This window comes from Vicugna pacos, chromosome 20 (assembly GCF_048564905.1).
Source record: "Vicugna pacos chromosome 20, VicPac4, whole genome shotgun sequence".
In the NCBI taxonomy this organism is placed as follows: Eukaryota; Metazoa; Chordata; class Mammalia; order Artiodactyla; family Camelidae; genus Vicugna; species Vicugna pacos.
This window is the reverse complement of record NC_133006.1, coordinates 36,607,067-36,618,948: the sequence shown is the minus strand read 5'-3', so window position 1 is coordinate 36,618,948 and position 11,882 is coordinate 36,607,067. Positions and strand designations below refer to the sequence as shown.

Here is an 11,882-nt window from a genome sequence, read left to right as displayed (position 1 = left end):
ATTTGCTGGAAAGAGAAGCCCCAAAGTGGAATAACCTACTTTGCAGTTTTGTCTTGGGTTTGAACTAAATATATATCATCTTGATCTTTTAAAGATCACTGTCACTTTCTCTTCCTGTGTTACTTCTAGTTTTTCCTGCTATGCGACTTTGGGATGACAATTACCCTTCTAACAAAAGGTGAATTAAATTTACAGAGTAGAACTCCAAATGATCAGAGTCAAAGAAAATATTAGTCTGTTCAGCAATGGTTGTTCTTAAATTTCCTTTTGGATTTGTATTAGCTGTGTATAATTTTTTTAAATATTCCTCTTCCTTTATTTTCCAACTTTTTACCTTCAAATTTTTTACATTAAATATTTAACAGTTTATTTCGTGTATCTTAATAATGTAGATGTCAATTTTTTCTATACTTTGAATCACCTATCAGTACCAGAAAATAATTATTCCCATTTAGCATACCTTTATTCCCTGCTACATTATCTGGAAAACGATGAGGCGAGTGGTAAGGAACTGCAGAAGTGTTATCTGTGTCATTAGTCACCCCTTACCCCAGTAAAGGGATTCCTTTACCTAACAGATGTTTACCGAGTACCTACTCTGTGCTGGGACCTGGCTTTTAGTGCTGAAAACACAGCTGGGAACTAAACAAAGTCCCTGAGAACTGACATCCAAATCTGCTCAGAGCTAGTTCTCTTAAGATTGAGGTACATTTGTTACGTAAAAGTTTGTTAAAATATGAAAAATATAACAGCCTCTTAAACGTAGTGCAATGGGGCTTTATTTACATTTCCCAGTTCAGAGATTAAAACAATAAGACAAGCCCGTGTCATAATCATCACACATCTAAGTGATCAGTCATCATGCTCTGGACGGGAGGCACATTTACTAACCCAGAGATGGCTAGTAGCAGGATTTGTATTGAATCTGCACACCCTCTTAGTGGAAAGTGATTCACGGTGCCCTGTTTCCAAAGCCAGTTGTGAAGAGGATGCTGCCAACATTCCAGTGCCCAGGATGTTGTCAGTGGGAGACAAGAAGACACAGGTAACATTCCTCCTTTTAAATTCCTCACCCTTAGCGCTGAGTCGCTGAGTTTATCCCAAGGGCTGTAAAATTGGAGAAAAGGAAAAATTATTCTAAGTTTCCCGCATCTGCCCCCATTCCCACTCACAGCTTTCAACAGGAAACAGGAGCCCTTTGTATTTATGCTTTCAATATCCGCCATCCCTGGTGTCTAGGTAGAAGCAGACCCTGAGAAAAGACATTGAGTCTTAGTGGTTTATTTGGGAGGTGATCCCAGGAAATGAATCAAGGGATTGAGGCAGTGAGATAGGAAAGGGAGGAGTCAGCGAGTTCCCACTCTTGCTGCAGCGTTCCCTGCCAGTGACCCAGCCTGACGACCTGACGTTCTGACAGGTGAGGGAGCTAGACCTTCACACGCCATGTAAGATGGCCTCCGCGCCCTGTAGGCCTCCCCTTTCCTCGCGGGGAGAGACTGGGGCTGGCTGGTGACTTCCTTTTATCCATAAAAGGTGGTAGGAGTGAGGCTGGGCAAGTTCTGAGCCAGGAAGAGACCCAGAAACCTCCATTTTCACACTCTCTGAGGAAGCCAGCTGCCATCCTGTAAAGAATCTAGGTTCATGTACTAAATAATGAGATGTGTGTGGAGAGAAAGAGGCCACTTAGAGGAGTATCCAGGTGCCAGTCACGTGAAGGAGGCCTTCTTGGGCCTTGCTGCCCCTCAGCTGAGGCAACTGAGCCAGTGCTCCAAGGCCAGCTGAGCTCTGCCCAGATTTCTCACCTGCAGAGTCATGAGAAATAGTAACAAACACTTGTTTTACAACAGTGGCTGGCTATTATTTTAGGAAGCTTGGCTGTCTGATACACATACACCAGCTCTGGTCAGTTGTTGGGTGAGACTTGCTCCCAGGAGTGTTAATTTCTTGGCACTTCTGGCCTGTTTCATAGATGGGCAAAGCAGGCTTCACTTACTGAAAGATCGTTTCAGAAAAAGAAAGGCAGGTTCTCTTGGCCTGTGGATGTCAGGCCAGTGTGCACTGAGGTGGCAGAGGCACAGGGGTGTGAGCGGGGGACCGATAGCCTTGGCTGCACCTGAGCACTGTTGCTTACTGGGTATCACAGACCTTCTGACAAACTGGGTCTTTTACGTTTCCTCTGAATCCAGAGCACTCTACTGCTTCTGTTGTCAAAACGTAGGCCTTCCTGTTGGCCACCTGTGATCTGAGTGTTCCTAGGAAAATTCTTGCTTCCCTAGAGATTAAAATCTGCCTTTTCCCTACACCTGATCTGTTGAAGCTTCTAAGATGCCTGTTTCTTTCCTAAGACATTTAAAATTTCTATGTCTGTAGGTTTAAGGAAGAATAAAACCTCATTAAGCAGAAAGTAGTGTCTTCGGTAATATAGAATGTGAGAGTGTGTGTGTGTGTGTGTGTGTGTGTGTGTGTGTGTGTGTTGTATATGTTAGTAGAGCGAAGAATTCTAAAGAAAAGAATACAGTCTCTTCTCAAGCAGTTCGAAGTCTACAAAGAGACAGAAACCAATTAGCAAACAGTTGCCATCCAGCAACATTATTAAGATAAAGTCATTCTCCAAATGTGCTGTCCTACTGGATAAAAGTAATGTTCCATCTAAGATGGAATGCCTGTTATTTTCCTTGTTTTTCTGTTGGTGGCCATGAGGTCACCCAAAGGACCCAGTCTCTCCCCTCGTTGCCCTGGTAATCAAAAGCATGTAATTAAAAGCTCACTGGTGACAGCAATGAATGTGGTTCTGTGACCCAAGAACAGTTTTTCCTAAGCAAAGCTCATTAGACCACATTAAATCCACAATAGGTTTAAATTCACAAAGTGTACACTGGAATAATCATAAGCAGAGAGTTTTAAGCAGAGAATTCCCCAAAGGACAGAGGAGGTTTAAAACCTGTGTTTTTAAAATGTGAGGACTCTGAGTAGAGCTTGAGTTTTCCTACTGCTTACACAGAGCAGGGTTCCTTGTAGAGGATCCTTGTAAGGGGAGGAGCCAATTATGTGAGGTTGTTGCCTGGGAGGAGAGAGAAAGATGAGAAATGGCTCAGCTCAGTATGGCTGGATTGGAAATACCCTACTGCTGGATCACATTTTTGTCTAGATGATCAAGCCAAGTCACAGTTTATTCTGTATTTTCTGTCACCTAATCCTCTGGTTCAGATCACTGGTCCAAAGAATGGGATATATGTGATTTTTTTTTTTTGAGACCCTGAAATGTCAGAACTTGTTCATTTACTTCTGTTCCTGAGACAATCACCCACATGCCTTCTTTAATTTAAAGAAATTATGGAGAGAAAGAAGATGTGTAAATTCCACGTAACTTTTATTTTAAGCGGGGCAGGTAATTAGGTTTATTTATTTATTTATTTTTCACGGAGGTACTGGGGATTGAGAACCCAGGACCTCGTGCATGCTAGCCATATACTCTACCACTGAGCTGTACCCTCCCCTGGTCCACATAACTTTTAAAGTAGACTCAAATTCTTCTGTTTTGACCAGGCTTTGGAGCATCTCCCTAAACCTCCTCCCAAATGCTCCGAGAACTAAGCCCTAAAGCAGCCCCTGGAATTTTCCCCCTTCCAGATGTTTGCCGAGAGGACAGAAAAGGAAGGTGGTGAGTGGGCCGAGCAGACATGGCAGCTGGTTGTCCGAAACCCAGACAGCTGTAACCGAACCTGCAAAGGACAATGGTGGATTGCTTATGGAAGCTGGTGGATAATGAGGTGGCTTCACACCCTCCCAGGAGCAAACCTGCTGGACTTGGAGCAGAGTTTTTAAACTCGCAGCCTCTGTGTTCCTACCTGAATAAAGAGGATGATAGTAGTCCCTGCCTCGCAGAGGTGTTGTCAGAATACGTTGCCCGGTGCCTGTGATAAAAGAGCACACATCGAATGCTAGCTCTTCTCAGTTGTCACTGGCAGCCTGCACAGGCAGTGTGGGCCATTCCTAACATGATGTGCTTTCAGGAGGACTGGCATATGTCTCCGCACGCAGAGATTTTCCCAGTCAGCCCTTCTTGATGCCTGAAGTTCCTTATTAGAGAACTCTGGTTTCTTAAGAAATGTCCTTTGTTAAAAATGCAGCTTAGCAGATCCTGAAATGCCTTGTAATGCTTCCCCACTCCCATGAATGTGTTGTGTGCAAGACACGCCCCATCCTGGGGGTGGGTGCCCTGGGATCCTCAGGACACACGTGCTGCACTGTTTTGGTGGGGCAGCAACCTCCCTGTATGTATCAGTGCGTAAGCATGGCACAATGCTGTGTGTCCAAAAACTGGGCTTCAGGGGGGCTATGATTCACCTGAAGTTAGATGCACAGTTGTCTTGGTGCATTTGTGAGCTCTGGGGGCTGGAGGATCCATAGCTTTCATTGGATTCTCAAAAGGCTCTGTAACTAAAGAACTCCTGTAGTGGAAACAGCAGCCAAACCAGCCGTCCACAGCCTCTGTCAAGCGCAGCAGGTTTGTGGGGCCTGGAGAAATCCCAGAGTGTGTTCCAGCTGGGGATGGAAGAGACAAGTGGACAGTCAGATAGGGCCGGGACGCTCTGCTGTGTCAGTGTGAGAGCAGACAGGGCGAGAGCCAGACCCACCCCTGTTGACTCACGGCTTGCTTCTGGAAGCTGCCCTGAAGGGAGCACGCAGATAGAGGTTCCAGTAACTGTCTCAGCTCAGGAAGGGCTTGGCCTGGGGTTAGGGTGAAGCCTTAGGACTCCCAGCCGTGGTGTAACCCTGGGCCTCGGGGGTTCTGAGTTCTGACGAAGGATTACCCTGGAGGTTCCTTAAAGTCTCTGTCTATTCTATAGTGAAGTCATTCTAATGAGTCCTTAGGTTTTTCCTCATTGAGTATCTCTTCGTCATTAAATATTTCTCCCTGCCTGAAGCTTAAGTAATATGGGGTAGAATTGTCAAGTAAAATACAGGGCCGCTAAATAAATGCAAATTTCAGAAAAATAATGAATAATTTTATTTTATACGTCCCAAATACTGCCTGGGACATACAAATGCTATAAAACCACTCACTATTTACCTGAAATTCCCATTTGACTGGGAGTTCTGTATTTTTATTTGCTAAATCTGGTGTTATGGGCTGAATTGTGTCCTCCCAAAATTCATATGTTGAAGTTCTAACCCCCCAGGACCTCAGAAAGTGACCTTAGATGGAGATAAGTTCTGTGAAGAGGTAATTAAGTTAGAATAATGTCGTTGGGATGGGCCCTAATCCAAATGACTGGTATTTGGACAGGTACAGAGGGAAGACCATGCACAGACAGGGAGAAGGGGGCCATCTGCAAGCCGAGGAAGAGAGGCCTCAGAAGAAACCAGAGCTGCCAACACCTTGACTTCCAGCCTCCAGAACTGTAAGAAAACAATTTTTTGTTGTTTAAGCCACCTGGTCTGTGGTATTTGCCGTGGCACCTGTGGACAAAGAATGTTGCCCGTCATCAAGCCATCAGCACTACAGACACCCCCAGCGGTGCACCCTGAGGGGAAATCGGGATGGAGAAAAACAGGACAGTGGCCCTAGATGGTTAAGATTCATATCAAAGGAATAATTTCAATAAGCGCAGACTCTTGCATCTTCCCATACATAGGAAAGCACTAAAATCATTAACTTGAGGGGTCTGGTTTTTGTGATTAGCAGTAATCTTCTGGTGTTCAACTACATGAGTTTTGGAGTTTTTTTCAGCAACAACTCCTGTATATCCTGGTTCCTCCCTTACCTCTTGGGAACAATTCCTCGTCGCTATCAGAGAGGCTGTCTCCTGAGCTATAGTTCTCAGTAAGGTCCCTGAATGAAACATAACTCTCAAGTTTTAGGTTGTGCAGTTTTTTTCCAGTTGACACATCCCTAGCAGTCTAACATCTAGCAACCGTATTTGGCAAGCACAGTTCAACATTATGAATACTGAGTTAAGAACAAATGTGAAGATTTATTAGAATGAGAAAAGAAATCACAGCGAATTACCCGAAACTTGGAGATTTGAGTCCCATTTTCAGAGACCCCCTTAGGCAACTAGAACACCCTGCAGCTCTGGAACTCAGAGATCCCTGCAAGCGGAGGCTCTCAAGCTTGAGCTTGATTAACACTGTGGTCCGTTTAAATCTGCTGGAGGTTTACGTCTTTTCTGAAGCTTTCTCTGTTGATTTTCCTGGTTTCACTTGGTTTTCATGGCAGTCTCAAATTACACAATTGGGTAATTTTGTAACTCTGTCTCTTCATCTTTTAGTTTTTAGTCTCTTTTCTCTCTTCTGAGGGTTAGGTTTTTTAGCTCTTCAATTGCATGTAAAAACAGATCTTAATGTTTGTAAACTGTAAGTTTTTCAAATAAAAACTATTTTAGAAATATTATTTGAACTATATGGGAAACTTTGGTAACTTTTCATGTTTGTACATTTCATGAAGTCTAAAAGAGAGACAAGGACTAATATAATTTTCTTTCACATAAGAGACTGCTATGGAAACATTTAATTTTGGCTATAGCCTGCAGATTTATAAAGATAAGTACATATATAAATGCATATGTGTATGTGTATATTTAATATATTTCTGAATGGTACACATAATTATTCTAAAGTACAACTAAGTATGCTAATTTGATTGACAAGTAGGACATTATTAGACAAAATTGTTCTGTCATAACCATATACAAAAATTCTTTGTGGACAAAATATATGGACATTTAAATATCATATGTGAAGGGCTCATGAAAGACGTTTCTTTTTCATTTTGAATTTACACCACTAGGTTCAATTTTTTTTATTGAAAGAGGGTATTTTTGAGGATTATTACATAGATTTCATATTGGCATACCAGCCAATGTTTTTGACCTGGAAAATTTTAAATCTCTTCCTATTAGCACTAAATACTGACTTAAATGTAGTATGATAGAAAATTAAAAGTATAATATTATAAAAGTATAATGACTATTTTTTAAAAAGTAATTTAAGATGGCTGATACAAGCAGTGGGGAGCAAGAAGAATGGAGAACAAGATAAGCAGATTGAAACACGGATGAAATACCAAGAAATGAAACGTAATTAGCAATTTTTGAAAAATGGTCTGAAGGAAGTTGTGTAACATATTAATGGAAACACAATGGTAATTAAATAAACTAGCTCACTGTTCCGGCTATATCAGTCTTGTAATGCCAGGATTTGTGCGGCTGTTTGCTTGCTTTTTCCCTCCAAAATATTAGTGATGGTACATTGGTGTGTGTGTGTGTGTGTGTGCACACGCTCACACACAGGTGCATGTGGGTAGTAATGGTGTTGGTATACTAGAGCACATGTTTGTGTATTGTGAATTATGTAACCATATTTGTAGGGCTGGTGGTGAATACCACGTAACTGCTGTAACTACTTCAGGATATTCATCTTGCTATTTATTGTATAAATTCTAATTATAGTTAAGAATTACTAAGGGTTTCTTTTACTGGAATATTTAACAAGGAACAGAATTGTATTACTGTTTAACAGTTTTTAATTCTGCCTTTCTTTTTGAAAAGGCAATTAATTAAAATGCCCAGTAGTTATTTTTACTATTTAAAGGTTTTCACTTTTTCTTTTTACTTTAAATCAGCTTTTTTCCTGTGCAGAGTATCTTCCACACATGCATATTTAATGCTTGTGATCTTTTTTCTTGAAATTGAGTATGAAACTGCTGACTAACTACTACCTGTGTATACAACTGTAGTTTGGGGCAAGTGAACATCAAATACTTCCTCACTGAAGGTCCTTTTCCTTATTGTCTGACCTAAAGTTTTTTTACAGCCTGAAGTTACCAAAAATAGCCCCCTCTTCTTTTAGGAATATTATTCCTTTACTTGCCATGCTGCTGATTTACCTGTGTTTACTCTGAATGTAGCTGCCTCAGGTTTGCTTGGTTATTATTCAGTAGCCATTTGTTGTGGTTTGATGCCATTATATGTTCAAAACTCTTCTTAATTACAGTTATTTCAACTCACTATATAACAGATTTTTTAAATATTCTATTATTCTCCAACTTTACACAATGTATCTTACCTTAAATTAGTTACAGTAAATGATGCTTCATGGAAAGGCTCATACATACGTTTAGCTGAAGGCAGGGGTTGCAGAATACATTTTCCCATCTTTTGGAAGTGTGCAGAAACCTCATTGTAGGGTAACTATTTGCACCCACTAAGACACATTGTTTCAGTAATCAGTCATAAAAAAAGAATGCATTGTATAGCATTTGAACAGTAAAATGAAAACTGCATTTCACAGTAAGAGAAAGTGTATGTCAGTCTTGAAAACATACTAGCCTGGTTTGTTTGTTGTGGTTTTTTTTTCAGATGCAAAAAAAAAAAACCCTTTTGAATGGATTAAAAATGCTTGGTGGAGTAGGGAAGAATAGGTGAAGAATCTGAATGCTTTCATGGCCATCAGACTGGTAAAATGTTGATATTTGACCATTCTAAGTATAAGAGGGCTCTCATACATTTCTGGTAGGAGTACAACTAGATCAACCAGGCTAGAGATAATGTGATGATACTGAATCAAGTTGAGGATGCTCATATCCTAGGCTCAGCAATGTTACTCCTAGGTATATGCCGTAGGGAACTCTAGCTTATATGTACAAAGAAATGTGTACCAGAAGGCTCATTAAAGCTAATTTTGTAATGTTCAAATAGAGTACTGAATGAATACTGAAATTAGATGTATAAAAACATTTAGTATATTCATATAATGTAATACTATATAGCAGTCAATATGAATAAACTAGATGGATTAATATAGACTGATCTCAAATATAATATTTGAAGAAGAAAAGCAAGTTACAGAAGGATAGGCTCAATGCCTTAGCATTTATGTAAAGCAAAAATAAAAATTGAGTGTGCACACAAAGACTTGTAGTTAAACTATAAAAATGTACAAGGGAAACAAAAACATGAACTTAAGGATAGTGATTATCTCTGGGAAAAAAGGAGGGAAATGAGTTTAGGTACATAGAGAATGTTACCTGTACCTATATAGATATAAATATATAATGTATAATTTATTTTTTTAAAAATAATACCTAAGCAAGGCAGTGTTCAGGAAGAACATGAAGTGATCTCCTTACTGCAAATGAATGAAAGAATAATAAATAAATTTAAAATATATACAGATGAAAATAGATACTATTGATAATGGTACATACATTAATCGTCATATACGTAGTACAGTAGAAATGAAGGTGAAGATTGCTAAGCCTGCTAAAAATTTGATACTCTATTCACTAGATTTTAACCTGGGTAGACTGTATTCAGTTGTGAAAGAATAAAAAAAGAAAACAGTGACATCCTGGAAATACATTATCATGCATCATATCTCAAAGGTAAGTAGTAGTATTAATTTTTTAGAAATTTAGTTTTCTGAGACTAATGCTTCCTTATTAACAGAGGAACCTCTGTTGATTTCTTCATATTTGATTTTCAGATCTACTTTTGGTAACCTTCATGTAAGGAATAAAAAGAATTATTTTGTCACAAAATCTTAATAAGTACACCAAAATAATGATCACACTCCCCTGTTTCTCCTTTTTCTTCCCTCATCCTGTCTCATCGTTAGTATTCACCCAGGCACACAAGCCAGAAACCCTGGGCCCCAGGCCCCACCCTTTCCACCTGCCCCCACCACATAGGACAGTCATCCTATCGATTTTGCTCCCTGCAGCCTCCACTTCTACTGTGTCACCTTAGGCACCAGCAGCATTAATTTACTTGCAGAAAAGCCCACCAGGCTGTCCACACTGTTCCTCAGTCTGGCCAACCTCCTCCACTTCTCCCCATTTCTCTGCCAGCCTAACTCCAAGCTCAGCCAGGTGGCTCTTTACTTTTTGATGCTTGTGAGCTTCCCTCTGCTGCATCATAGTGTACATTGTGGTCTTTCCTTTCTACTGAACCTGCCCTCCCTGAGGACAGGAGTGACATCTGATGCTCCTCTGTCCCCCATGTCTAATGCATTACATGAAGCAAGTAGTGTGTACCCGATAAACTGAACTGAAATGAGTAACGACTGATAACCCACATTTAGTACAGACTGCTAAATTAAAAAGTACATAGTTCTAAATAAATAAATAATACAATAATAAATAAATTTTTTTAAAAAGGCAGGGAGGGTATAGCTCAAGTGGTAGAGTGCATGCTTAGTATGCACCAGGTCCTGGATTCAATCCCCAGTACCTCCTGTAAAAATAAATAAACCTAATTATCTCACACACACACACCCCTCTGCTAAAATAAAATAATTAAATAATATAATAATAAGTAAAAAATTTTTTAAGTATATTGCACTATGCCCTTGGCAAAATCCTTACCCAAGAACAATTAATTCTCCAGCTAAGTCCTAACTGATTTTCTCTTGTCATTTTAACTCCCCATTACCTTCTGGGATTTTCCTTTTTTCCCTCCTCTCCCTCTTTTAGTCCCCTCTATATTCTTCTGGACTGAAATAGTTATTTTCTTGTACCTGAGCTGATTTTTCACACAGTTAACGCGGTGAGTATACTCTGAGTATTGTGCTGAGTTTTCTAGAGCTGCACCTATTTTTACTTCTAATTTGTAACTATGCAAATCTATGGCATGTTTGAATTTAAGGAGGTTTATTAGCTTATAATGTTTACTCTGCAAAATGTTTGCTGTAATTGAAAAAATAACCTCCCCCACTGACTCCCTGTATGTTGCTTCAGGACTGTCATTAGATACACACCCCCACTCTCAGTGTAGGAACCTGGAATTTAGGTTAATTAATCCTTTCCATTTCTGGGCTACAATGGGGCAGACATAGCTGTGAGTGGCAAATTACACAGTGATGTAACTTGTATGTCCCATTTTGGAAGGTCTTATCTGTGAATATGTCACGATACTGTATCCTATTGCATCACCACCCACCAACACACACAAACATACACACACACACACACATACACATATTGTGAGTTCTCACACTCCATAGGTGTAAGTTCATCCATATCCAACACTTATTTTACAAGCTAAATCTAACTGCTTGGATTAACACCATCTCCAGTGATTAATCAAAACCACCCTTTTCTCAAAGTGAGTCATGTCCCCAGGTAGTCAGTATGTCACACATTCTTCTACCACCACCTGTACCAATGTCTAGATTCCTTTTATTATTCCTGGAAGGTGCAGACTTTTTGAAATAAAATTTTTGCCTTGAAAGAGTAAGCATGAGACTAAACTCAATTTATGTAGATTATTTAACACACAGACATTTGCAAAGGAAGACTATTCACATGAAGCTCCAACAACATGTTTCTTTTTGAACATTCATCATTCATAAAAGCTAAGTATTAAGAACTATTATTGGTATGTTTTGTTCACATAGAAAAATGTTCCAATTTATCTCTCATAAAATTCTGTCCATTTAAGAACCAAGAATCAAGGTGGACAGGGATGGACAAACTATCCAGCGGTTTTCAAAGTGTGTGCTAGGCATCCCCACCACCTTTTGGGGGGCCCACAAGGTCAGAGCTCTTTAGATAGTAATACTAAGATGTTATTCACCTTTGTAAGTCTCATTGTCCCATGTGTGTATGGTGCTAGTTCCCAAAGGCTGCATGACCTGTGATATCACGATCAACGTATTTGACTGAATGAAGAGAAGATATGAGAATCCAGCTCTTTACTCAGGCCACACATTAAGGAGATTTGTCAAAATGCAAAACTTTGCTCTTCTTCTCCCTCATTATTTTTGTCTTGGAAAATAGTTATTTTTTATTTTAAAAATATTACTTAGGTTGATGAAATGATTTATTATTGTTATTTTAAATGAGTTAATAAGAAAATACTGAAATTTTTCTCACTTTT

At 39.7% G+C, this 11,882-nt stretch overlaps 1 protein-coding gene and 1 long non-coding RNA gene across 20 annotated transcripts in view; one reads left to right on the top strand and one right to left on the bottom strand.

The window, feature by feature from the left end:
- Positions 1-756: 756 nt before the first annotated feature.
- Positions 757-4,395, bottom strand: LOC140687803 (uncharacterized). Its single transcript, XR_012062397.1, has 2 exons — positions 3,849-4,395; positions 757-1,107 (listed from the first exon to the last, which is right to left on the bottom strand). It is a non-coding gene; the product is annotated as an uncharacterized lncRNA (long non-coding RNA).
- Positions 4,396-8,374: 3,979 nt separating this feature from the next.
- Positions 8,375-11,882, top strand: part of HIVEP1 (HIVEP zinc finger 1) — a 224,579-nt gene continuing 221,071 nt past the window's right edge. For all 19 annotated transcript variants that reach the window (XR_012062373.1, XR_012062375.1, XR_012062374.1 and 16 more), the window contains exons 1-2: positions 8,375-8,461; positions 9,294-9,388. The gene's annotated coding sequence lies outside the window, so the exon portion shown is untranslated. The remainder of the gene's footprint in view (positions 8,462-9,293; positions 9,389-11,882) is intronic.